At 28.6% G+C, this 27,629-nt stretch overlaps 1 protein-coding gene across 1 annotated transcript in view; it reads left to right on the top strand.

The window, feature by feature from the left end:
- The window catches only part of LOC113796029 (uncharacterized), a 52,797-nt gene that overhangs the window by 705 nt on the left and 24,463 nt on the right, over nt 1-27,629 (top strand). The window contains exon 2 of the mRNA XM_075820817.1: nt 12,963-13,061. The gene's annotated coding sequence lies outside the window, so the exon portion shown is untranslated. The remainder of the gene's footprint in view (nt 1-12,962; nt 13,062-27,629) is intronic.

Below are 27,629 nucleotides of genomic sequence, written 5' to 3'. Positions count from 1 at the left end.
TTTGCATGATCCATATTTATGAATAACAACAAGTTTTCAATGAACCTTCAATATAGATTTTTTTCAATGCTGTTTGTTCATTCATTTATCAATCAATCAATCAATCAATCAAACGAACAAGCGAACGAACGAACGAACGAAAAATCATGATATTACAATTAAGTTACTTTTAACACACGTTTCGCTTTGAAAAAAAAACACATTGAACCACAGCAAATGGACTACGCATATATCCATCACTGGTAGTGAACGTGTTAAGTTTGTATTTTTTTGAATCAAATATGATTGAATAAGAAACGAATTTCGGAAAAAAACAACAACAAGCAAAAAGAAAAATTGTGATAAAAATCAATCATCATCGTGTTCCAGAACAAACAAACAAACAAACAAACAGCAAACAACAACAACAAAAATCCATTTAACGAATGCCATTTTTTCGTTGTTTGTTGAAGTTGAACAAATGCAAATTAGAATTTCATTCATTTGTATATTTTGATTAAGAAATTTTACGAGAATTTTTTGTTTTTGATTTTTTCTGAAAAATTTTTCTACTTTTGTCGATAAAGGTGTGTTTTATTGCCAAATATGATCATGATGATGACATTCATTTTTTTGAGAAAAAATATTCAACCAATAAATGATGAAACTAGGTGACATTTTAAGTGGTTCTTCGTTTGTTTTGTTTTTTTCTTTAAACAAACGAAGAACAACGATAATCAACAAAAGGTTACGCACAAACACTCCATTGATATGGCGCCCATTGATACTTTTTTAGTTTTCAAATTCATTTCGTTTCAGGATTGTCTTGTGATACAAAAAAAATACTTGACTTTTTTTTCTACAATATTTGAAACACAAAAACACTCATAACAATAACAACAACAACAAAAAAATTGATTAATCAGAAAAATATTGAAATGAATAGTGCAAACTAAAACTAAAAAAAAACAATCGAGACATTCAATGACTGATTGTATAACGTGTGGATTGTGCCCGATTACATTGCTGATTACGTACAGAAACACACTGAGGTTTTTTATCAAACCGTCAAAAATGATCAATATCAACAGCAAAAGCAATATGATAAAGATGTTAGGTCATCATCATCATCATTATGCTTGTGTTTCTGTGTTTGATTTCTCTCATATATTGATTGATCCATTGATTGATCAATAGAGAAATGTAAAATCAGAAAAAAAAACTTTTGTTATTAATTGTATAATGATCTATTGTGTTTGTGTGTGCGTTTAAGATAAAAATTTTTGTCTGTTCAATGATCCTTTTTGTTTGTTTCACGTGTTAAATCATAGATAGATTTCTACATTAATTTGATCGGTGGCTTGTACATCAATCTGACCATTGGTAGTGATGATGGTCATTAACAATAGCAAAAAAAATACAATGTATTTTTGCGGTGTTTTTTTCTGTTTTGATTCACGATTATTGATAATGCGGTGGTGATGGTGGTTTTGGAAAAAAACCTGTCTTGTTCTTCGTTGTATATATCCATGTGTGTTATCAATTCATTTAACACTTGCTTTTCACTTGTGTGTAAAAAATCCAATCTTGGACCATCGTCGTTGATTTTGTTTGGTTTTTTTTTTTTGTTTTTTTTTGATTAAATGTTTTATTTTTGTGCACCTTGCACTTGTTTTTCATTATTTCATTTTGATTGATTGATTGAAAATGAAATGAAATTGAAATCACAAAAATTAAATGTTGATATCATTGATATCAATGTACTTGGAACGAATTGGAACTGAAAAACGAAAAAAATCGTAAACATTTTTTTTCGATCTGGACCGATTGATTGATTGATTGATTGTCAATAATTATTAGCGCGTTTTTATTACGGGATAATTGTTTTTTTCGTTGTCTCATTTTTTTTGGATTTTCTCGTTTTTCTCGTATTTACATAACATTGTCGTATAGCCGAATCCTGTATCCGGATTTCGCTATTTTTCAAATTTTTTCTTCTGAAATTAAGAAAATCATCACACCTTTTTTTAATGTAACCACCATTGTTATGATAATAATTTCCGTTTGAATTGTAAAACAAAGATTGGTTTATTAATGTTGTTATTGTTGATGATGGCCATGATAAGAATCGAATGAATTTTTCGTTTTTCGCAAAAGGCCATTGTAAAAATCTTTTAAAAAAAAAAACTAATTTTCAAATCATTATCAAGTTGATGATAATCGGCTGATGACCTATGATGATGATGATGAAAAAACTTTACCTATCATGGATCATTATGATGATTGGGAAAAAAAATACGGAAATTTTCCACTCTCTTTTGATTTCGATTGTTATTCACGAAAAATTCAGGATCGTTCAATTTGATTCGAATGAAAACAAAAAAATTCAAATTATTTTTAGGATTGGGATTGGCTACTATTATCATCATCATCATCATCATTGAAAATCAATCGAACAAAACAAAAATTTCTTATCAATCGTAAAACAGAATGACAATTCTTTACTTAAACGATCGAAAAGAAAAAAAATAATCAATCAATTTGTATGATAGGTATTTGCTGTCTGTGTATAAGTATTATAATCGTAAATTAATCCTTTGGTTTAATTATGATTGACCAAGCCAGCAACAACAACAACAAAGAAGGAACGATAATTTCAATCAAAATCGATTTAGATTCAATTGAATAAATCTACTTATTATAACTCTATTGTCTACTATGATTATTATGATTATTTTCGGATTCATCTTGTTGTCTTTTGTTGTGTTTAGAATTTATATTTGGATCATTCCTTTTCTGTTTTTTCTGTTTGCTCGTTATCAATGTTTTTTTTTCTTCATTTCTTTGCTGTTCTGGTAAAAGATGTGTGTGTGTGTGTGTGTGTGTGTGTTTGATTCACTCATGCGAATCATTCGACTTTTTTTTCCAATGATTTCCACCACCATCACCACCGACATTGGTATACTTTTCTTACCATAGATTTTTGGCTTGTTTAGACACACAAACACACAAAACAAAACAAAACGAAAAATTCCAAGACCAATTAAATCTATTCGGGCAATCGGTTTCATTCATTCATTCATTCATTTTATGCTCATTTCATTGCAGTTTTGTTTTCGCCACAAATTCCAATGGAAAATAACAACAACATTGATGCCATTCTGGTAATAGAAAAAAAAATACTCCAAATACGTATATAGCCATGATTTGACTATCTTTCTTTCTTTCTTTCTCAATTGGTTTTTAGCCAAAATATTCTTTTTTTTGTTTTCGTTCGTTTATCTTTGTTCTTCATGTTAAAGATAAATGTTATTGTTAATTAGCTTTATTCACTTTGTTATGTTTTTTTTTTGCTTTTCTTTTGGTTCCAAGAAACAAGAAGAATATGCTGGTTTGATTTTTGTTTTTGTTTCACTTGTACATTGCGACAAGACATTCTATGTTTGATGATTCTGTGTGTGTGTGTGTGTGTGTGTATGTTTAGCTTGTCTAAATTCATTGTATTCTGTTCGGTTGTTGTTGTTTCAGGAAAATAATTCGAATGAACATCATGAAGAATCTGTTTTCTTAACTGATTTTTATTGGCAAACAAACAAACAAACAAACAGAAAAAATAGTTGTCGTTTTCGTTTGTATCAATTTTTGTCGAGATCTGTTTTTTTTTCTGTTGGTCACATTGATTTTCTACACTCTCTCTCTCCAATGTGTGATTCTTTGTTTCTTAACAGCAAACAACAGCAACAGAAAAAACAGAAAAACATAATGTCAATCAACCTTTGTCAAATGTTTATAGCTTTCTCTTTCTTTCATATAAATGTGATAAATAACTTAATTAATGGCGACATTTTCTGAATCGTTTTCATTATTATGTTGAATGGGTGTCATTCATTCACCAGAATTCATTCAGAATCACAAACATGGACAAGAATCAATGTTGAATGGTGGTGGATGATGGTGTCAGTAATGTTTCAAAATGAATCGAAATGAATTGATTTTTTCTCATTTCTTCTCCCAAAAATTAGATTCATTACAATTAAACAGAATTAAAAAAAACGACAATAATGAAAGTAGAGTAAAAACAATTGAAAAAAAAACAAAACAAAAAGAGAAAAACGAAGAAGAAAAAATTTTTTCCATTTTCCAGAATTGGCTTACTAGCTTTGTTTGTTTGGTTGTCATACGATGGAATTCTATGAAATTCTATACCAGAATGTAAAAATGCATGGTCTTCATCATCATCAGTATGATTATGGCCAGTGTTGTTAATTTATTTAAATGTACCGTTTTTTTCTCTCTCTCTCTCTCTCTCTCTCTCTCTCTCTCTCTCTCTCTCTCTCTCTTTTGTGAATACATTCAAACACCCACTTTTCATTTCACAAGTGTGTGAAGCAAAATGAATGAATGGGAAAAAAGAAAAGAAAATTAATTGATGCTTCACACACACACACACACTTTACTGATGTCAAATAATTTCCCTGCAATGCTGTTGTTTGTTGTTCACAAAATGAATTGAATTCAATGAATGGAGCTAAACTTTTTTTGTTTTGTTTTTCTTTTATCTCTTCATTGTATTCCTGAAAGTAAATTAATACCCGAATGCCACCAAAACTGAAACATAACATAACGGGAGCGGGAAAAAAACTGTTTGTTTGTTTGTGTTGTGCCTGACCAGCAACAACATCAACAACAACTAGCCAATTTTTTCTTTTTCAATTCTCAAATTGAAATGAAAGGGTTTAATTAATCTATTTTGTTTTATTTTGCTTTTCTGATTTAATAAAATGGTACCATGCTTGATGTTTTTTGCATTGTTGTTGTTGTTGTTGTTGTTGATTATTTAGGCTGCCTGCCTGTACTCGAATCTAAATGTGATATTTTATTTTTTTTTCTTCAGTTGAAACACGTACACGATACAATGATCACAGTCAAGACAGAACAACAACAACAACAACAACAACAACAAGCGAAAAACAATTCCGAAAATGGTTTGTTCACGGTATTATGGATTTGATGTGTGTGTGCGAGTGTAAACGGTACCTATTTCAAAAATACGACAAAAGGGGTAATTTTAAATTTTTTTTTTGAAATTTCTATTTTGGAAAACATTTTTCCATTGTTTATGGTTATTTATTCTAGTTTTTTTACTGTTATTTGTTTGTTTCATTTTGTCGTATGGCTCAGATTGAATAATGTTACTGCTACTGGTGTATCGATCCAAAATTCACAGCACACAACAGCAAAAAAGAATTACTTTGTTTTTTTGTTTCCACTTTAAAATTCTGACAAACAAACAAACAAACAAACAAACATCAAACATCATCCAAAGATGCCCAGGAACGCGTAAAAAAATACATTGCACGTTTTTTTTCCCATTGAAAAAACATAAAACAAAATGAATTTTTTTTTCGTTTTTTCGTTTGTTTGTTTTTCTGGAATTTCATTTTCTCTTCGTATGTTTGTTTGTTTGTGTGTGTGTGTGTTTAGAGATGCTTATTTAATTTGAATTGATGTTTGTATTTTATTTTATTCAGTTTAGTTTTTCGTTCAAACAAAAACTCTACATTTTAATTTCAGAATTTGAATTTGTAAAAAAAGAAACTTTTCGAAAAAATTCCAAAGAAATTTCCCAGAAAAACAATTAACAATTTATGTTGTTGTTGTTCCAGAAAGAAAAAACTTTACAAAAACATTGACCGGTAATTTTGGGTTGAAGAGTAATGAACTCGAAATTTTCATAGTTTGAAACTATATGTTTTTGTGAATGAAAATCATATTAATATAATTAAATTATTCGGATATTCGGTTTGTTGTTGTTTTTCTCACTATTCATTCATTCGTCCTACTAAAATTACATCTAATTTAGCTTGGTCAGAATTTGGTGGTTGGATCGTGCTAGGATGTGTGATGATTTAGAGAAAAAAATTTCTTTTCTTGTTGGTTTTCATCAAATGTGAATTCAAATTATGATGAGAATTTTTTTGTACATCTGAACGATGTACACAGAGGGAACCCACCAGACTAATCAATGTTAATTTCGTTTTTATTTTTCCAAAAAGAATTATCGACTTTTTGATTGGAAAATATATTCCCCTCCAAAGCAAAAAAAAAGACATAACCATTAATGATTATGAAGTTTTTTCTTCTTCTTCTTGAAGAAACTGAGAAAAAAAATGACAAATTCGCACACACCTTCAAGGTGTCATTCATTTCTTGGTTCTTTTCTTTTCATTCACTTCAATTCCAAATGAGAAAAGAAAAGTATGCTGAAATCAATACTGAAATCGATTCCGAAACACCAACATTTATGACCGACATTTTTATTTTTCTTCAATATTTTATTTTTCTTGATTCTTGATTCTTGATTCTTGATTCTTGATTCTTGATTCTTGATTCTAATTGAATTGAAATCCATATTGATTATTATTATTCGATGGTGGTGGTGGTTTACAGTTTTTTATGATGATTATTATTTGTAACGGTAATGCATTGCATGACCAAAACTCATAAGCAAAAAAGAAAAAAGAAAAAAGAAAAGTTTCTTTCATTTCTTTTATGGTTATTTTGAAAAAAATAGTACAAGAGATTTTGTTCCTGAAACTTGGATCGTCTTGATGACATTATCATTATCGGTTATTTCCAATTGCTTTTTTTTTCTCTAAATGGGATACAATTTTTTTTTTTACTTTGGTATACCTGATGGTTGTTTGGTGTTGATGATATTCTGTCAGGAAATTAATATCGAAATGGATCATTTATTGTGGTGGTGGTGGTGTTGGTGTTAGTGTTAACGATCATCATCATCATTAGTTTCAATGGGGGGAATCAAGCGATCAAGTGTGAAATTTTTTTTTCTTCTTTCATTTTGGATCATTTTCGTTTTCGAAATCATTTCTCGGACACCGTTTTCACTTTCTCTTTTTTTTTGCCTATTTAACACGAGAATTATCAATCGATAATGATGATGATGAAGGTGGCAACGAAGATGACACTTATTTTTTTTTCTTGTTGTCATAAAATAGTGAAAAAAAGATCGATTATATGGATATTCTGGAGAGTGAGAAAAAGGTTTTATTACATGGTTAGCACCATCGATTAGCAACATTGTATTTTTTTGTAGCCCGAAAAATTGAAAACGAAAAAAATTCTGTCAAGATTTTGACGATAAATTGATTTTTTTTTGCTTGATTTTATCGTTAAGACATTCTCAATCAATTTAGTGGTTGGTGATAATTTGTTTTGACAACCAGGCGCCCAAAAAAAAAAAAAAAAATACCAGAATTGAGTGATAAACGATGATTGAAGTAAAACAATAATAATAAAAATATGAAATTTAAATTGAATTCTTTTTCGATTCTGTGTCTTTTTTCCATGAAGAAGAAGAAGAACCAGTAGAACCAATTCTGGTGTCAAAAATGTCACCTTTGAGAATTTTCATTTAATTTCAAAATTCGACAATAATCGGATTTTTTTCTCTCTCTCTTTTGCCATCTAGAAACATGAAAAAATGGATTTTTTATTGTCAAAATTCTTCAAAAAAAACTATTGTAAAATTCAATTCTTTAAAAAATAATAAGAATTTTATTTTTATGGATTCTGTTTCTATAGCCGATTCTTGAGTGCTTTTTTTCTTCTTCTTGATAATTGCTGTCAAAATACACCTATTGAATTCTCGATTTTGGCAACAACAACATAATTATGGATAATTTGCTTTTATGCGATTCGAAAATAATTGATTAACCCTTTTTTCATTTCGGAATTGGAATATTACTCATTATTCAATAATTTATTGGTTTCATTTACTCCAATAATCATTCATTATCATTCAAAGTTTTTGGCTCGATTCAAAAAAATGTCTCATGTGACCATTTAACACTGAATTTCATTCAATGTTTTATGGTAATTTTGCTGCTGCTGCTGATGATGATAAAAATGAAAATGAAAATGAAAACCACACACACACACAAAAACTCTTTTTTTGTTATTTATCACCAAGTTTGAATCGGTTTATCAAAATATATCTCCCTTGTTTTCCCGTATCAATTTTATACGATCGATGATGATCCACAGATGATAATGATGATGAAAAGAACAAAAAAAGAAAATAATATGGCCATCATCATCATCATTATCATTCAGAAGTTGGTTGGCAGGAAACTTACCAGGAACAGAAAGATGACCGTTAGATTGATTGCGTGTGTGTGTGTGTGTGTGTATTTGGATATAGGAAATTTTCCGAAATGAAAAAGTTTAAACTTTGCCGGATGTCGATTTTCTCATCCATCGAATTCCGCATCCAAAATAACCGAATGTGAAAACTGAAAAATTAAACGATTTTTGCATCCAATATTTTGTTTTCGTTCTTCATTCAACAAAAATCGAAAAATATGATATAACGATTGTCGAGAGAGAAGAAGCAAGCAAAAAAAGTCGTATATATCGTCGATATAATGATGTTTTCATTTTTCATTTTTTTTTTTTGTTACGAAGAAGATGACGGTGATGATAACTCATCATCATCATCATCGTTCCTTTCATTTCATAGTTTTTTTTTGAATTTCAAATAAATAAAAAAAAACAAAATTTGATGATACTGAACATTGATGCTGAACATTTTTTTTCTCCTCATCATATTCTCACTATTAATGTTTAGTTTAGTTTAGTTTTTTTCACTTGAAACACCACTAGAGACTACCTTCCGGGCATAAATTGAGTGGTAAAAGATGAAGAACAAGAATCAATGTTGTTCATCAATTCAATTCACATTTGATGAATTCTTTTCTTTTCTCTTTTTTGATTCTTGATTTCCTTTTTTCGTTCACTGTCATTACATGACATTTTTTTCCACTTTTCAGCGAAAAAATATGATGATAAATTTTCTGCTTTTCGAAAAGCATTTTTTCCTTTTTCATCGCACATAATCATGATATATTTGAATTTTGAATTTTCTAAAAAAGAAAATAAGAAAAGACGAATCAAAAGAATATGATGATGATGGTGAACACCATCATCATATTCTTTCGTTGAAGTTAATATGTGGTGATAGCAGTCAGTGATTCCACAGGACAATGAAAAATTCAAATTACCATTGAAAATGGAAAAATTTCTTGACGCTTCTGGTTATTATTATATGGAATCAAATGATTTGATGATGAAAAATGTTTAATATTTAATATGGTTGGTTGAATGTCTTGTTTTCCGGTTGATTTGATTTCAATTCTTTCTATTTTTTTTTTGTGTGTGTTTTTGGTTTGTTTGATGTTTTGGTTTGTTTGATTTTCAGACTTTTGGAAATTTCATTTCATTTCTCATTGTTATTGAATTTGAAGAAAAAGAAAATTGAAAAGAAGAAAATCGGATTTTGAATATGTTTTTTTTTTGGAAAAAAATTCTCGAGTTTTTTTTCATTTCATGAATTTCACCTTTTTCACTCATCATCATCATTATTTGATAATCATTTTTGTTGTTGTTGATTTGAATCGATTGTGTGAAAAATGTTCATTGTATTTTATGAAAGATACAATGATGATAATAATCAACATAATGACCAGGTAATAATAATAATAATAAAAATAAAACAACTGAAGAAAAAATTAATTCATCAAGCTGGCCAACTGCCTAATCACGTTGTCGTGTTTGATTGAATGAATGAAATGAATATTATGCAAAGTGACAATGTTGTTGTTGTTGTTGTTGTTGTTGTTGTTCATTATGATCATGTTCACACACACACAGATCACACCATTAGTCTAGGGAAAACTTGTCAAGAAAGAAAAAAAAACAGTGAAAAACATGTGAAAAATTCGACCTGGACGATATGAAAACATATTCAATTTTCAACACCTTCGGTGGTTATTCACCGAAAACCAAAACAAAAACAAAAATCGAAACGTTTATCACGACCAAATGTTACGAGAAAATTTTCTCGGAAATCAACGGAATTAACTTTAACAAAAATATCGTATTGTTTTCATGTTGCTAAATTAGCTGAGAGAAATTTTCCCGAAACATTTGGAGGATTGTCATCATCATCATCATGATGATGATGATTGAAAAAAATTCTGGTTAATGTTTTTCATCAGTTAAAATGAGAAAAAGTGAAATCAAACCTCCGTTTAAAAAAAATAAATTCTGATATTATGATTTGCATTTGCACACATACAACATTTGTGAATTTTGATTTTCATTAGATTCTGGTATACTTGTGCAACCCAAAATCATCATCATCATATTGCCGACGTTGAATATGCAAAATACCAATTTTTTTTGTTGTTGCTGAAATTGCCAGCCAGCCAGCCATCATGATGATGATGACCATTATGATAGTTTTGGGGATATAGTTTTTTTTCTTCTCTGTAATGGCATTCTGGGCTATTCTGGACATTGAACAATTCTGTTACGACAATTGAATGAATGAATCGCTATCCAGGGAAAGAGAACCAGAGAATAATCGTTATTGTTGTTGTTGTTGTTCCATTATTGAAAAATAATTGCTTTGAATGGGTATTTTTTTTTTTGCTCTGTGTGGATATGGATTCTATCGATTTCAATAATGCTTTCAGTGAAATTTCAAAGAATTTTCAAAAAACCGATGATAAAATTTGCATTTTTTTTTTTGTTTTCGTTTCCTAAAGCTCACTTTTAAAGTGATAAACATTTGAAATGAATGACCGGTGTATTTTGAATGAGAAAAACAAAAACATTTGGGGACAATTTTTTGCTTTGAGAAAAAAACTTTTTTGAATGGTTTTTTTTCCAAAATGCACAAACAGCCATCCCAATCACCATTTTGGTCAATTTTTTTCCTGCCTGATGTTTTTTTTTTCTTGCAGTTTATAATTGAATAAATGACATCTTTATAACCAGAAAAAAGCAAAAAATAATGGTGGATGGTAAGAAGATTTTAACCTCTTTGATTTGCTAAATGAATGACAAAAGATGTCACACACACAAACACACTCGCATAACCCATCATCGTAATAATCATTGGCCAACGGATGGTGGAGATAGCAGAAGATAGATAGATAACCCAAAAATAGAACAAAAAGATGTTTTTAAAGCATATTATTTTCATTCATTCATTCATTTTTTTTCTGTGTGATTGTTATTATTATAATAATAACAATCATCATTATCATTAATGGAATATTGCATTTTTCTGTTCTGTTTAGCTCTGGCAGTATTTTTTTTCTGTATGGAAAAAAAGAAATAATTTCATCATTTTACAAGCAAAAAAACAAAAAAACATTTAAACGAATAGGATGGATTTTTTTTGGTTGTTGGAAAAATTCATTACTGGCAAAGTCTTTAGAAGAAGAGGGAGAAAAAAGGAGATTTAGAAGTGATTTTCTTCAGTTTTTGAATGAAAATAATTTCCGTTTTTTAGTTTTACAGATTTTAATTTTGGTTGAACAGATTAAAATTTCGAAGTAGGAAAAATAAAACAAAGTATTTTTAGGCAAGCAAAAAAACAAATGATAATCCGTAGACAAGAAACAGGCAGTAATGTAAATCATTATTATTGTTGTAAACGGTGTTGATAAAAAAGATTTTTTTTGTTAACAGGCTAAATTCAAATTTGAAACAATTCATTTCAAGGACAGCAATGTTTGATAAATTCAAGTAGGTCAAGTGTTTGTGTGTGTGTTGGTGGTGGTGGTGTTTTGAAAGAATTATCCACTGTGTTAAATGATGTCATTTTTCGTTCGTTCGTTTGAATTGTCTCTACATTGCTATTAATTATGGTTATTTTTCAAAATGATGATAATGATGGTAGTGTGTGTGTGTGTTTTGCTTCTTACTTTTAACCCATCTCAATCATTTTTAACAAGGCGAAATTCTGTGTTTTTTTTCTACTGAATTTCTGTTTGTTTTTCTTCTGTTCTTTTGAACTTTAACGATCAAACAGAATTTTCATTTTTCACTAAACAGTGGAAATATTCTATTCGTTTTTTTTGGCTCAAACAAAATAGAAATATTCATGGTTCATTTGAGTAATTGAAAATGTTTTCATCCAGGTTTTTTTTAAAAAAAAAGTTTTTTTTTCTCATAACAAAAATGGAAAATAAACTGACTTGCGGGAGAAAAAAAAATTCACTTTTTTCTTTGCCAATAAGCCGAATTTATCGTAGGAAAAAAAACTATTTGAAAGAATTGGAAAGAAAAAATGAGCTTTTCTTGTTGTTTTGCTCGCAATTTTCTTTGTTCAAAATTCTCTGAATTTCTTCGTCGACGACGACGGTAATTGGCAATCAATCGAGAATGGTTTCTATCTCTATCTTTTTTTTTCTTGCATTCTGAATCATTTCGAATCTTGATTCAGGTTTCAACAACAACAACAACAAAAATGATTTTCGTACATTGTCAATTTGTTTGTTTGTTTGTTTTCTGTGAGAGAATATATTTCGTCCCCCTTTATTTCAATGAACGATGATGATCAGAATTAGATTTTAGATGTCAAAATGAGAAAGAGAAAAAAAAATAAAACTGCCTTTTTGGTTTGTGCAACCAGAAATGGCAAAAAATAAACCAAGATCTTTGATCTCTGATTGATGGGAATTTGATTTTTTTTTCCATTGAAAAAAAATCCATGGATAATGATTCCATTATGGCAGGAATTTTTTTCTTTTCTTTTTTTTTTGGACACCAAAATTGTTGATCCAATGACAAATTACCATAAACTTTGAATTTTCGATTTGCGATTTTTTTTTTTGCTTCTTCTTTGTTGTTTGATGATGGATCATCATAATAATGATAATAATCTTTTTCGATTCGAAATCAATATCCAAAGAAAAAATCAATTTTGTGTGTGTGTGTGTGTGTGGTTAGTTGTTCTGATCGATTATCGATCGGTTGTAATCAAACAAATCAATGGATAAATCATATGCATAAATTTTCCCTTTGCTTTTTTTGCTTATTTACATAATTTGTCGATTGACTAATTTTCAAATCATATCATTTTTTCTTTTTTGTATGTTTCCGGTTAGATCATAATCAGAAAATAAAAAATTGATCATCTGCAGATTTGATGGTGGTATTTCGAAGGAAAACCAAACGAACGATCGACCACAACAACAATCATAACCGTAAGTAATATCCACACATATGATTCAATGGCTTTTTTTTTCTCCAATCAGTTGTTAGCGTGCATGAATAGTTAGCGTTTTTTGTTTTTTGGCAATATATATCCGTAATCAATCGATCACACACACAATTTGATCATCAAAAGATATCGATCCAAAATCATTGATTATTGATGATGATTACCAATAATGTCCGTTTTTTTGGTTTTTTTTCCCGTTTTGCATGAATGAATTTAGATTTTTTTTGAATTGAAATTATTTTCTAAAGGTTTTCTTTTTCAATCGAACAAAACGAGTGAACAAAAAAAAATCAATCATTTTACAATTTGCCAAAAACAAAAAGACAAAAAAAAGTCGAAATAGTTTAGTAAAAACATTTTTGTGTGTGTGTGTGAAACAGGTCAAATCTTTTACTAAATATACCCGATGATACCCGAAACAAAAAAATGATCAGTCGGTGGTCATTTTCCTCTACACCAACTGATAGATATTTCCGTTTCATTTTTTGTTTCTGTTCTCCCTTGTTTTATAAAATTAATTTCGGTTTTGTTTTGATTGACAGAAGTCATTCGGTTTAAATTTACTTTTCTCGAGTGAATGAAAAAGAGAGTCAGTGAGAGAGAGAGAAAGGTTATGAATAACTGTCAAAATGAATTATTCGACTATGTTTCATTTTTGGATGTTAATGTTTCATATTTTTCGCTTTTTGCTTTTTTTTATTTGATCCATCATAATTTCCCTTGTGGTTGATTGTGTCACACACACACACACAGATTACATTTATTTTTTTTCACAGACAAGAATCATGTGCGAATGTTGAAATTTCATTGAATAAAAATTCGTGATACGTGTGGTGATGAAAGTCATATTCGTGGGTCATTTTCTCTTTCGAAATAATATGATTATTGTTGACAAGTTTGGTTTTCTCTTTTTACATTAATTATTTTTCTATCTGTCACCAGAGTTTCAATGTGAAAAACCATTTTTTTCTGGATTCTACCGGTTATTATTCTCATAATGGTCATTTCACTGAATTCAAAGCAAGAATCTATTCTTTCAAAAGCAAATTGAACAGAATCGGATTCTTTTTTCATAGTATTGAAATTCAAGTAATCATCATTCATTCATACTTCGGATATGGATATTAGAGTAAAAAAATTTCAAAAAACGGGAAATCCGCTTGTTCATCTTTTGAATTCCTGTAAATAAAAACGGAAATAACCCTGTAATTGTCCTTTTATTTTGAATGAAACGATTATTTCCCTATGGAGAAAAATTCTTTTTTGAAACAACAAATTCATTGGATTCCAAAATCATTTTCAAATACACAACTAATGTCATAATCATCATGTCATGTTTTTCTATATTTAGAAATGTTATTGATTTTTTTTCAAATTTATTTTGTCGAAGATGATTATTATTATTATTATGTAATTTACATTACAAGAACATCATTAATGTCAACAATCAAAGAATTTTGGCTATAGACTTTTATCGAATGTCACATGTCACAGATTTGAATGAGTGAAAGCAAAAAAAAATTTAAATTTTCAACTTTCAATTCAATGAATGCGCCTGATATGAATATAAATTCAAAAATGCTGTTGTTGTTTATGGCTGTTTGTGTGAAAATAGCGAAAGAAAAAAAAATTGTCCATTGGGAATGTGAATGAGATATTTTGTTACAGAAAAAAAAATACAAAATAAGAGAGTAAAAGAGAGAATGGAGAAAAATTGAAAATTCAGTTACGATAATGTGTCAGAATAAACATCATCGATTTTTGAAAAACATTTTTTCTCTCTCTCTTTACAATCATCATCATCATTTGAATGATGATCAATGATGATAGGCAATAAATTTTTGGGAAGATAAAATATTTTTACCAAATTCAGTCATGGATTTGGTAAAAATATTTTAATGACAGTTTCTTTTTTTTTCCACTGACAAACTCAATGAATAAAATACTCATTACTGTCACTCGAAAGAAAATCAAATGGAAAAAGCAAATGTCACTCGAAAAAAAATGAAAAGAAACAAAACAAAACCAAAAAATAATAATAATTAGCAAATTGAATCTACTAAAAGAGACTACCATATAGATTGTTTTTGGCACCTTTTGAAAAAACGAAATTGAATTTGTAAAAAAATATTCTTTAATTTCTATCAATAATGATAATCGTTGCTGAGGTATACATCAATTCGTTTTGTTTTCAAAAAAAAAACGAAACAAATTTTTTCGATTGTCATCATCGATTGATGTTTTGACATAGACACGATTCTTGTTGTTGTCAAAAATCAAAAATCAAAAATCAAAAAGAAAAGAAGAATGAAGAAGAAAAAGAATCTGTAATGATCATTCAGTTGCATGATGTGTGTAAAACATGATAGATTCTTTCTTTTTCTTTCTTTCTTTTTTTTGCTGTTAAATTGAATCCACAATTGTTTTCCATTGTTCCAACAAAAAAAAAGCAAGCTTATTGTTCATTAGGAATCAGGGAAAATGCATTCACAGACATACCAGAAGCCCGAATTGAATCAGAAAAATTGTAGCGAAAAGGAAAAAAAATTGGCTTGAATAAAAACAACAACAAGAAAACAAAAAAGAATACCCGAATGACAATGTTTTTTGCATGGCATATATTTTCTTTCCATTCTACATTCATTCATTGGGTGTCCTGGTATTTGGCTTGATTGAATAAAAATTTTTCTGTTGTCGTCGTCTCCGACGCTGTTTTCCTATTGTTTTCGATTATTTTAATTAATTAAATTAATAATTGTAATGGAAGACGACACACACACACACACATATTGAAATGAAAAGAAAAAAAACCATTATCACACACACACATGTATTCTGTGATAATTATTATGATGATTATGATTATCAAAGCCTTTTGTCACCATCATCATCATCATTATTATTTTCATCATTATCATCATCATCATCCTGATCATAATCATCATCATTGATTCTTGTAATATTTATAATTCATTAAACGTTTTCTATTGATGATAATTATCTATCAGAATTTGTGTGAGAGATAGAATCGGTGTGTGAAAAATTCATTCAATTCAGGTTTGTAGATTTTCGGTGTGTGTGTGCGTGTTAAATAAAATTGAAAATTGGATTGATATTTTTCAATTTTGACAAAATCTAAAAAAAAACTATGTATACATTTGACGCCATCATCATTACAATTACCTGTATGATTGATTTTTTTTCTTTCGAATATGAATAGTAGTACATCATTGACATTAATTTATAATGACTATTACCACCATCATTATCATCAATTAGCATAAGATGATCATTATGATTATTAATGTTGATTGATTGATTGATTGATTGATTGATCAGAATTATCAATAAGAATTTATCACCATCATCATCATCATTTATGGATCTTTTGGCTATTTGATTGATTTTGTTTTCTGACCTTTTTTTTTGCCCCCCTCACATTTGATGATCGATTATATTCAATTTGGTCGATTACTTTTTTTTTGTTTCTGTTCAACTGTCCAACTGTAATCTTCTTAATTGAAAAAATTTCTGTTTTTTTTCCAGGTAAATTTTCTCTGTTACCATAGGATCCAAGAATTTTGATCCAATTTTGCAGTGTTACAAAAATGTGTTTCTTTCTTTTCTGTTGATCTTAACTCTTATGCTATTTTTTACAGTGGACATTATTATTGAGTTCTTTTGAATTCTTTGCGATATTCACCAGATAATCACATGATTTGCTGAAAAAAATGGCCAATTCAATTACTGATGTAAATGTCTAGACAAAATGTTTCTTGCAGAAAACATTTAAACATTCAAACTAAACAGAAATTGTCATATAAATTATGATGATGTTTTGGGTTGTTGATAAAGATTTTTTTTTTTTTTTTTTTTTTTTTTTGTAAAAGAAAAATCCTGGTTCACATCAATAACAGTTATCAGTTTTCAATATTTTTTCGGCAATCAACTACTGATGATGATAATTTGACCATGAAAATATTTTTTGGTCGGGTTTTATACATTTGGTTTGATTGAAATATACAAATGATGACCATACGTGGTCTCTTGATTTTCGTTAATATATTTTTTTTATTCAATTTTATCACCATAACACACCATTATATTCTTGGTTGATAATGATATGAAAAAATTATTATCACTATATATCCGAAAGAGAGAAAAAGAGAGAAAAAAGGTAATTAGCAAATTACCTTTTCTCTCTCTCTCTCTCGGCCTCAAATGAAATTAACTCGTCGTCGTCGTCGTCGATAAACGTTGTTCAGTTCAGTTTTTTTTCATCAAAGATAAATTTGCAGGATTTTTGGCCTGTTTGGAAATTATTATAATTTCCATAATAAATGTTCAATGATAGTGTCCATAATAACTTATTATTAAAAGGAAAAAAAATTACCCGAAAATGTAGCCAGAAATTCAGAGAAAAATTTTTTAAATTCACTTCATCAAAGCACTAATCAAATGCTTTTATTATCTAAACATAAGATAGAAAATGATGATAAGCTCAATCAGCATCTCATTTCAGACATCATTTGTATGAAAAAAATGTGAATTTTCTTTTCAAAAAAAAAAAATCAAAAATGGATTAATCAGATCAACTGGTTAATGGATTGCCAATGGTAATGATGATGATTTCGATGACAGCCAAATCAAAAATTCGTTCATTCTTCAACCAGATGATATGATCTTCATTTCTCTCTCTCTCTCTCTCTCTCTCTCTCTCTCTCTCTCTCTCTTGAATGAATGATAATGACAAGTAATCGTTTGTTCAATTGATGTATTCGATGGTTATCCAAATCAAAACGTCATAATCACGTATTTGATCCATATAAATAGTTAGTTTGATTGTAATCATTAAAATTTTGTTCATGAAATGATGGTTGCGAAATGAATTTTTTGTAAAATTTCTGTAAATGAGAAAAAGAAATAGATGTTATCAACGATTGAAATATTGATTTTAGTTTTGTCTTGTGAATGTTTTAATCCAGTTCAGTTTGATTCATTCATCAAAAAAAAAGAAAAAGAAATAGAATCAAATGGGATTAAATTGTCCACACTGTCTTTGATTATTGATAATTTTCAATCAATGAAATTGTAAATGGATAAACTTTTTGTTGTTTGCAACTTTTCTAATTGAAAAAAAATATTAATCCTTTTCATATAAAGAGTGTTATAATCAATCAAAAGGATAATTAACACAAATTAACTCTGACCAAAATCTTTTTTCTTCCAATCATTATCATCATCATCTTGTTTATTGATAATATAAATGTCCATGTTACATAAGTAGCTAACTAATCATCAACTGCACTGAATAACTTCGAAACTTTCTTATTTATGCCATTTGCCTTATGTCGTTGTCACATGTTTCCTTTGTCTTATTTGGACAGATATTATTTAGAATCAATGATCAAACCTTTGAGAATGGAAATGTAATGGCAAAAACAAACGAAAAAATTTTATTGAATTAAATGAACGAATGTATTTTCTTGTTTAATTCAATCAGAGAAAGTTTTTTTTTCTTTGCGATTTTCATATCACGTTTTTCGTGTCTAATCGATTTGTGTGTGGTTCCGTTTTTTATCGTTTTGGTTCATTCGATGATGATTTGCAACGGTATGCAAAACAATCAAACGGATATTCTGTCTGTACAGTTTTGTTTCGGACATTTTTTCGGACAAAATGAACAAAACAAAAACAAAAAATACCTTTTTTCTGGACCAAAAATTGAAATTGAAATGAATTCCAATGAAAATGATTATCATAATACAGACACACACACATGGACATTTGCATAATATTGAATGACACGCAAACTAGAAAAAATATTTTACTTTTTGCTAAACTTTATCAAATTTTCTGGTTTGTCTATAGACGAAACACAGAGAAAGAAAAAAAACTTGATTGTCAAACCAGAAAAAGAAAAACAAAGAAAAACAACAAAGAATTTTATTCCATAAGTTGGCTCCAAATGTGCGTTTTTTTTTATCCAAGTTTTTCTAGGTTATTTAAAGCAAAATAGAAATGTCATTCAATGGTATAACCACTGTTATTATTATTACCGAAAACATTAAACATCATCAAAAAACTTTGTTGATGATGATGACAATCATCGTCATATAAGCGGCAAAAATAAACAACAACAACAAAAATAATCTATCAGTCTGGTTTCTGGTCCGTTGATGATGATTATGATGATGAGATTAGTCAAATGATCCATACAAATGTAGGTGTATTTCCGGCCAACTGATACGACCTGCAAATAGAAAAATTTTCTTCTTTTTCTGATGTTTTTTAATGTATCCGTTTGGTTTCAAAAATGTTGGTTATCGTCGTTGTTTTTGGAAAACCAAACCACAGAATATAAAGTTTCCAAATGAAAAAAATATATTGTCCGTAATGAAAATCCACACATATCTTAATAGATCTATTGTTTTTTTTATGATAATAGCCATGACAGAATAAGTTTCACACAGAAAAATAAAGTCGTAAAATATACGGCAAAATTCATAACATTTTTGGGTTTTAACGTCATCCACAAAATGTTATGGTTTTCTTTCTTTTTTGTATTTCTGGGCAAAATCCATGAAATATTGAGGCAAAAAACTCAAATATTTGTGGCCAAAAAATCATGAAATATTCTGGAAAAGACCTAATATTTCTTGGAAAAATCCATGAAATATTCTGGAAAAAGACTGAATATTTTTGGGCAAAAAATCATGAAATATTCTGGTTAAAAATATTTTTATTTACAAAAAAAATGCGAAATAAAAGAGAAAAGAAAGATAAATTTAGCCGACTAAGGTGGCATAAAGATCATTTTTTAAATTCATAAACAAAAAGTAAACAAGTTAATCAGTGAATTAAATGATAAAAAATTAAGATTATTGGCCAAGGATAGATTGAAATTCTCCGATTTGTTTGCTTTATTTTCCAGATTATCGCTCAAATCATGGCTATGTGATTTCTAATAATTTATCATGAATGGATGAATCTTCCTTGGTTGCCCTCAGTTCACCACTGATGCTTGCTTGAGTTCCATATCGCTTCCGATTTCTCGTTCGACCGTTGGAGATTTCCTTATCCAGCCACAACGCTTTCTATTGTTTTTTCCATGTTTTGAGCCGTTACACAAAATAATATTTTGTGATTCGAAAAATAGTCAAATGGCAAACGAAAAACAAAAACTTCGTTTAAAAACAAAAATGCTGGATTCGAATTATTTCAATTGTTTAATTGAATTATTAACAATGTTTCGAATGTTAGCGAATTGTTTCAAATTTCAAGTTCAATTGTTATGGCTCAATCGAACAAACATCGATTTACCAAATCTTTTCATGAATCGATCATGAATCCAATCTGATATTCAAAAGCAATTTTAGGTTATAAGTTGTTTACGAAGCCAGCGTGGACAACAGCCACTAGTTTTGGCTTCATGATCAAATTGCCACATCTGACCCCTTCATATTTTTTAACCAAATTAGATATTAGGAACTCATCTTAGACAAATGAAGGAAGATCCAATCCAATACCTTCTTCTTTAGCCCTATTGAAAAAAATTTGCTTAGGAAACATCCATTTTGTCTGTATGATTATTCTGTCCGGAAGATAGGATAGGATAGGATTCCATTCTCATTGAAACGTGGTTTCAAATCAATCATTTTTTTGTAGATCCAACTTCGCAAATTCATTGCAAACGCGATATGTTTGGCCAAGTGTCAAATTGTACATATTTTATTATGAAATTTTGATTAATCCAAAAATGAAAAAAAATTTTCTAAGTCCAGAAATTTTTCATGAAATATTGAGGCTAACAAAAAAATCCATGAAATATTGAGGCTAGCAAAAAAAATCATGAAATATTGGGACAAAACAAAAAATCCATGAAATGTTTGGGCAAAACAAAAAATCCATGAAATGTTTGGGCTGAGTATAAGATTGGCCAAAAATCATGAAATATTCTGGAAAAAAATCCTAATATTTCACGATTTCAGTTTTCCATAAAATATTGAGGAAAAAAACCATAACATTTTGTGGATGACGTTAAAACCCAAAAATGTTATGGTTTTTTGGCAAAAAATCGAACTATTTTACGTTTCATTTTTCTGTGTGTTTAATATGGTCCAACCAGGTTGAAATGTTTTGCAAAATGATGTTGATGATGATGATAGCAAGTGACATTAGACAGATTCTGAAAATCTAACTCTTTTATTCAATATTTTGATGTTTGTTTTTGGTCGTTGTTGATGATGATGATGTTTCGTTCCAGAAACAAAAAACATGGCAAAGTTAATTAAGCTAAAATGATGTTTTCCTTCTCGACTTCTGAGATTATAAGTTATTCTTCTATTTTTTTTGGTTTCTTCGAAAAATACATCGAGACACCGACATTGTCAAATTTATCCCAGCTAAGTTCGGTTCACAAAGAAAAAATGATTTTCAGCTTCATCATATCGGAGAATCCTAGGAATAAACACTCGGGAAATTTGCTTCTCTCGGTGAAGAAACAACATAAGATTTTATTATTTAGTTAAACAAGCAAAAAAGAAAAGAAATCCTTTTGTTTTTCTCTCATTAACTTAACCCTCCCCCCCAAAACAACTAAACAAATAAAGTAAACCTTTTTCTTTGTTTTTTTTGCGATTCGATGATCACATCATGAATAACAACAAAAACAATAGCGAAAAAAGTTTTCGGTTCTTAATGAAAATTACTTTTATCTTGAACTCCAGATGCCTGGCCGCACATTTAAAACAAAAAAAAAAAAAAAAAAAAAAACACCAGCCTCCATCGACATGTTAATCATCATCATTAGAATAATTCTAATTAACTTTCTATACTGTTATTATTGAGAATTTGAAATGAAAAATAAGAAAATTTTTCAAAAAAAAACAATATCTTGGGAAATTTTCCTGAAAATTTTATTTCGATAAAGTTTTCTTTCTCACTTTATGAAATTCAATTTTTAATTTTCAATTTTTTCTTTTTCAAAACAAGAAGAAAATAACAATGTTAATGAATTCTTTTAGGTTCAAATTCATTTCATCATGAATTTTTAATTATAAAATCACCTTTTTTTGTTTTAGTTTTATGAGATTATTCTTTTTTCTAAGTGTAACATTGATGATGATGATGATATTCATGTTATGCATATGGCGCCCATAAGTTATTCATTCAAGTTATGAGATTTAGTTTTTTTTTGTTTTGTTTCGCATCATTTGTTTAATATATATTATGTTTCGAATTGGTTTTTTTCTTCTTCTTGGTTTCTATCACACACTTTAAGCTAAGCTTTTCCAGAATTCGAGTTCATCATCATTATTGTTGGAATTGAAAAAATAAAAAGTCTCTTGACAAATGTAAATCATGTAATACAACAAACAAGAGGGGGAGGGAAAAAACAATAACATTAAAATGAAAATGAATGAATAGTGTGTTGAAGTTGTTAAACCAAAAAATTCAAAAAACTTTTTTTTTTTTGAAGTTGCCAGAATCGTAATGGCTATTTTAAAGTTTTTGTTTGTTTGTTTTTTATAACAAAATTCAATTTGATAAAACATAAATTTGAAAATGACACCTGATTCCATTTGTGTTTGTACAAATGAACATCATCATTCAAAAATGATAATAATGTTCATTTGATTCTGGTGAATATAGTGAATATAGTTGAATGCTTATCATCAATGTACCAGGTGAATTTGTTTTGTTTTTGTTTCGTGAATATTCTGTTGATTGCACTTTTGTTTTCGTCAAAAATCTTTTCATTTTGATTGTTTCAAGAATTTGATACCTTTTTTTTTGCCGAACAACAACAACAAAATAATAAAGAAAATCGATGATTCAATGATGATTGCCAATCATCATAAATATTTTGTTTTGTTTCAATTCTTCAATGATTTTTCTTTTCTATTTTTCTTGGATTTTTTTTGATGATTGAGCAAATAATAATGAAGCTATTATGATCATCATTATCGCCAATACGGATTTTTGTTATTCTTTCATTTTTTTATTGCGGTCATTTTGTTTTGTTTTTTTCGTCAACAAAATTACTTTCTAATTGCCTTGTTGTTATGGTTGTTGTGGTTTCTTGAAACAAATACATCTCTATTGGAAAAGGATTGTTGTTGTTGTTGTTGTTGTTTTTTTTGCTTAGTCAAGCAAAACAACAACAACAACAACCGACCGAGAATCAAAGAAAAAAAGTCATGAAAAAACCAAAAAAAAAATACAAATCATTTTTTCATTTTTCGTGTTTTGCATCATCATATTACACATTTTCTTGTTTGTTTTGTTTTCATTTTCATTTTTCATCATTATCATCATTAAAAACGATCCATTCGTTTGATGATGGCCATCATCAATAATCATCTTAATGATCATAACATAGGAATTTTCTTTCTTTTTCTTTTTTGTTTTTGTTAGACATGCTTAATTGACATTGATCGAAATGAAAATTTGTAAAATTTTTGTTCAATGTTTCATCAATTAACTGTCAAAAGTCAAATCGAATAAATGATGATCATCGTACAAAATACACCTACATCAATTTTGTGTTGTACTAATCATTGATTGATGGATTGATCGATCAATCAATCAATCGATTTTGATTAAAATCAAAGAGTTATCCATTTTGAAGCCAAAAAAAAGAAAAAATATCCCACCACTCGTAGGCGTCGAATGTCTCCACCTTCATCACCAATTGATCCAGGACGCCTACATTGTAAATTTTGTATCAGAAACATTCAAATGTATCGGATCATCATCAAATATCTTTATCAACGGGATTGATTGATCCGGTTACTAAATTTATTATTCCTATTTGGTCATGTATGATGTTCCAATTGGTCAATTTTCGTTGTTGTTGTTGTTGTCGTTTTTCAATAACCGACAATTGAAAACATTCAATATAAACAATTATTCGGTAATAGCAGAGAGGCAAAATGATTGATATCATTGATATAAAAAAAAACTTGGTATTATTTCGTTACTTCGTTGTTGTTGTTGTTGTTGTTGTTAAAATGGTCATTTCCAAGATTCAATATTGACCAAATTGATATGTACCATATTCTCCTAATAACGATTATGATTAATAGTCCAAAAAAAAAAAGACAGAAAACAAGCTAAAAATTGTCATTCTCAATATCGGATATATCGATATTTCGATTGAAAAAAATGAATGTATAAATGTTGTATATGGAGTGAATTCATACTGACCATACATACATAGAAATCGAAAAAAAGTGACAGGAAAATTAATCATATCATTTACTGTCGTCGGTTGTGGAGAAAGAAAGGAAAAAATATTCACATATTTGCCTATGACATAACTTTTGATAAATCTTTTCGTTCGTTTTTGCTAGCTGGACCGATATTACCTAACCTTATTTATTTTTTCTTTGATGAAAACATCGACATTGAATCCTTTTTTTCTTTTCCTTTTGAAGTGATGAAAAATCTTTTGCCTAAATCTTTTCTTGTTTTTTCTTCAAAAAAAAAAAAAAATTCTTAAAGAATTTGGGCAAAGTTACTTGTGAAACATAATTCACTTGTCAACAGCCTAAAATAAAGCCAAGGAAATGAATCAAAATCAAAATGAAAATGAAAAGCAAAAATGAAAAAATGATTAAATAACACAAGAATTCCAATACACAAATTCTCTCATATAAGCAAATGACAAATTATCTCTTATTTGGGTCCAGTATATCCAAGAGTGTTAAGCTTGTTTGAAATCCTACTACGACCAAAACAAGGTTTCAAATAACAATTTTGCTAAAAGAACAAAATAATAAGAAGAAAATAAATGATAATAATTTATTAATTATGGATTAAATATGATCAATCGCTACATTGAAATATATAGTTTTTCTTCATTTGCTTTGTATTTATTTATCATTTAGTCAGTTTGCTAAGCACACACACACACACACACACACAAACATTGAATGAAACTGGATCAAAATAAATTAATTTATCGTATTTATATTTCAATGAAACAAAAAGAAAGAGAAAGAATATTCCTGAAAAAGCCGAGAATATTCGTTAGCAGTTTTTTTTTCTTTCGCTGTGCTAAATCTCTTATTTTTTTTATTGAATTCTTAATGTCCGGTGTACATTGTCATCGATGTCTTTTTTTCTGTCTGTCTGTCTGTATGGATGTATGGATGCTGTATACAATAATCTATCCTGTATCATCATCGTTATATTGATTCGAAACAAAAAAAAAAAATCGATTGTTTTCGATCGTTTTCGATCGATCGATCGAAATCGATCCACTCAACTACGATGTCTACAAATACTTTGTCATTCTTGTCTGACAATTTTTCTTGTTTTGTTTTGTTTTTCTGTTTTTGGGATAATGAATTATCTTTGTTTGTCTTCTCATTTGACGATCAATTCTTACAACAACAACAAAAAACGAATGACAAGAACCATTTCTTTCATTATTGAACCAAAGTAAAGAAGAAGAGAAAAAACAATGGATAAACCTAATCGTTAATTCTCTCTCTATTTTTTTCGATTGTGACAGTTTCAATTTCAATTTTCTGAATGATGATACTAATAGAAATTAAGAAAAAAAAACACTATCCATCTAAATCAACGACTAAATGAAGAAACAAACAAACAAACATCTCTATTCATCATTTGCCTACGCATCGAATGGATAGGTAAAAATTAAGTTGATCCAAATTGAAAATGATTATTGGATTGATGCTGGCAGATTAAGAAACTTTCGCTGGAATGAAAAATTTCCGGAAAACTTTCCATTTTTTTTTTTTTTTTTTTGATGGTGGTCATCATAGTTGACCAAAAACCAAATGTCATATATGAATGAATTGAGATAAAATTTGAAATTGAAAATCTTTTTTGTTGTTGTTGTTGAATGTGTGTGTGGTTATTTATGATAATCGACATAAAACGACAACACACTGTGTGTGTGTGATTCAATTGATATTTTGTTTTCCTAGTTTTTTTGTTGTTATTGTTCCTATTGAAAAAAATGTTGAATGATAGTTAATCATCATGTCCATTTCAATTGATGATTCTTTTTTTATTCTTTGGATTCTTCTTTTCTTCGGATTCTGATCTTGTGATGAGATTGATGATAGCAATGAAAATCTTTATGGCCATTTGATTTTGGATCAACTTTTTTCTCTCTTTTGAATCTCACAATATGAAATATTGATAATGATAATTGAATCAACAACAAAAAACAAACTTGAAAATATTAATAGTTGTCATCTGAAAATTGAATTGAAAACGATAACTTAAAACGATAATAAAAAAATAAAAAGTTGTCAAAGCCAAAAATAGTATTGATGGGGAAAAAATAACCATAAACTTTCTGGTTATTATTTTCGGAATCATAATTGCGGAAAAAGTTTTTCTTCTCTCGTTCATCCATCAATCCAATTCCAAATCGATTTAGTTTGGTTAGTTTAGTTTACTGTAATTGTGGTCAGCCAAACAAACAAACAAACAAAACAAAAATTAAATTCATGAATTTCGATTAAAATTCGATTAGAATCTTCGTAAAGTATAATCATCAATCGGTCTTGATAGGACTGATTAAATTAATTCTATCAATGATGATGATGATTATTTTGGAAAAAAAAACTTTTTTTTTCTCACTATTTCGACTCACATTGATGGACAATTTCTTCCTTCTTCTTCTTAATCATCATCCTTTTATCAGTGATAAGATTTCTGTCATCATTTATTGTGACCAAAAACTGATTTTAATCTTTTTCAACAACGAAAACTTTTTTTTCCTGGTGGTGGCTAAAATCTCATATCATCATCATCTTCAACACATCACACATTTAAACCAAACCATCTTGAATAATGTTTGATTGTGTCAGTGATGATGATGATCGGATAATTAACAAAAAAAAAAATTCATCAATTCAGCTGAATCTTCAAAGGCAATTTTCTTCAACGTTATTCATTTGCTTTTTTTTCTTCTTCTTCTTCTTCTTCTGGAAATTCATTTCATTTCATCGATTTTTGTTTTCATCATCATCACTTTACTTTACTTTCATTCATTCATTTTTGTTTCTCATTGTCTTTGAAAACATCACTTCTGTCAATCTTATTCATTCATTCATTCATTTGCAATGTATGAAATGTTTTTGTTCAATTTTTTGGAAGAAGAAAAAAAAACGAATAAATCGATATTCCATCATCATCATCATCATCATCTTCAATGACATCCACTATTCATTCAGACTTTATCATTTTTCCAAAAGAGAGAGAGAGAGAGAGAGAGAGAGAGAGAGAATTTTCATGATTTTACTGAAAAAATTCTTATTTTATTCATTGTCTTTACCCGCCGACAATTATTATTATAATGATGATGATGATGCTTATGAACTAAGCTTAAATCGATTCGATTCATATAAAAAATGATGATGATAAGCACACTACTTTAGTCAATGAATAAATTTGAAAATATGAAATTCAATAATGATGATGATGATGATGATGATGATGATGAAATCGTTTAATGATAAAATACCTTTGATTTTCGATTATTATAATGATGCGTGAAAAAAAA

Source organism: Dermatophagoides pteronyssinus, unplaced genomic scaffold (assembly GCF_027571235.1).
Source record: "Dermatophagoides pteronyssinus isolate colony J.1.1.1.1 unplaced genomic scaffold, Derpt_VIB-CSIC_2022.12 sq0008, whole genome shotgun sequence".
Lineage (NCBI taxonomy): Eukaryota > Metazoa > Arthropoda > Arachnida > Sarcoptiformes > Pyroglyphidae > Dermatophagoides > Dermatophagoides pteronyssinus.
This window is presented reverse-complemented; position numbering and strand designations above follow the sequence as displayed.